This window comes from Octopus bimaculoides, chromosome 7, assembly GCF_001194135.2.
Source record: "Octopus bimaculoides isolate UCB-OBI-ISO-001 chromosome 7, ASM119413v2, whole genome shotgun sequence".
NCBI classification, from domain to species: Eukaryota; Metazoa; Mollusca; class Cephalopoda; order Octopoda; family Octopodidae; genus Octopus; species Octopus bimaculoides.
Genome location: NC_068987.1, coordinates 83,442,842 through 83,444,772, shown reverse-complemented (window position 1 = coordinate 83,444,772; position 1,931 = coordinate 83,442,842). Strand labels below are relative to the sequence as shown.

Sequence of the window (1,931 nt, the reverse complement as noted above, 5' to 3'; positions counted from 1 at the left end):
CTGATCCAATCAATGGAACAACCTGCTCGTGAAATTAACGTGCAAGTGGCTGAGCATTCCACAGACGCGTATACCCCTAACGTAGTTCTCGGGGAGATTCAGCGTGACACAGAGTGTGACAAGGTTGGCCCTTAGAAATACAGGTACAACAAAAACAGGAAGAAAGAGCGAGAGAAAGTTATGGTGAAAGAGTACAGCAGGGTTCGCCACCACCCCCTGTCTCAGCCTCGTGGAACTTTAGGTATTTTCGCTCAATAAACACTCCTACGACCGCGAGTCCGCTGCCCTAACCAGTGGGCCATTGCGCCTCCACTAATAGCACCACATGGAAGAGATACACAGTCAGCTCTTGGGCATTATAGCTCATTCGAGCAGAGGGTTATTGTTTTCAGAGACATATCCGGGTGTGGGTGGTTTGTCTGGTATTTGTCGGAGGTAATCATCTAGGGACCGTTTGAATGCTTTGAAATCACTTTCCTCCTTTATGTGGGCTGGCACGATGTTGAAGAGAGCAGGGCCAGTTGAGGGGAAATAGTTCTGTTTTAGTGTTGAGATACAACACGAATACAATTTCTGTAGTGGATAGATAGCACAGGGGCCAAGCCATATATGAATTTTTAAAGATGATACCTCTATCATTTGGGCAATATTGATGGAATGTTTTCCATCAGATGATATAGATGATATAGGTGATACAGATGATATTGCGGTCACGGCGGCGTTGGAGGGAGTAAAGCCTGAGATTTTTGAGTCGATCTCAATAGTCAAGGCTTGTTATGTCATCTATTTTTTTGTGATCGATCTCTGGGGAGATCTTTCTTGGTCCAAAACCAGCAAGTTTTAACGGGAGGGGACAAGTTGTTTACATCGTTACCAGTATTTATTTTATCGATCGCGGGAGCATGAAAGCAAAGGTGACCTCGGCAGAATTTGAACTTAGAACCTAAAGAGCCGAAAGGAGCCGAAAGAAAAGCCGCAACGCATTTGTCCGACGCACTAACAATTCTGCCTGCTTGCCGCCTTAGAGACAAGGCTAACAATTTTGAGTAGAGGGTGTAGCATTGAACCCGGTACTTCATTCGTACTTAATTCTTTAGACTCATAAGAATGAAAGGTAAAACTGATCTCCACGGAATTTGAACTTGGAACGTAAAGAGACCACAGAGATACCACAAAAAGTATTTTACATTTCGAGCCTACGCTCTTCGGCAAAAAAGGAACACAGAAATAAACAGGGAGAGAAAATAGAAAAAGGTTCAGTGGCTAGCGATCTATCATGGCGAATGCCGATATGTGTGTGTGTGTGTGTGTATTTACATCCGTGTATGTATGCGTGCAAATAGACATGTCTGCGAATATATTTGCTTTTGACATGCATTCTAGAACGGAACATTTGCCAACAAATCCGAATGCTATAATTTAAGTATTATAGATATGTGTACGCATAGATATACATAAATACATACATACATACATACAGACATATATATATATACACACATATACATATACATTAATGTACGCATACACATTCGCATATATGTATGAGTGAACACGTGGCTGTGCGTGTGTGCACTTGTGCGTGTTTGCACGTGCATGTGTGTGCACGTGGGCGTGTGTGTGCGTGTGTTAATGAATATCTCTCTACTTTGCTTTTATATATATTTATGTATGGTACTTAACCTAATATTGTGTTTCTCTCTCTCTCTCTCTCTCTCTCTCTCTCTCTCTTTATATATATATATATATATATATATATATATATACATATATATACATATATACATGCACGTATATATATGTATGTATGTGTGTATTATTAGTTTTTGCTACTTAACTAAATAGGGCAATAATTAGTGTATTTTACCGTCGCGGCAATCTAACATATTTTATATACATAATTTAGGAAGGATATGACCGAAAATTACACT

The 1,931-nt window shown here is 40.2% G+C and overlaps 1 protein-coding gene across 1 annotated transcript in view; it reads right to left on the bottom strand.

The window, feature by feature from the left end:
- The window catches only part of LOC128248396 (uncharacterized), a 6,980-nt gene that overhangs the window by 2,614 nt on the left and 2,435 nt on the right, over nt 1–1,931 (bottom strand). The gene's annotated exons all lie outside the window — the stretch shown is intronic.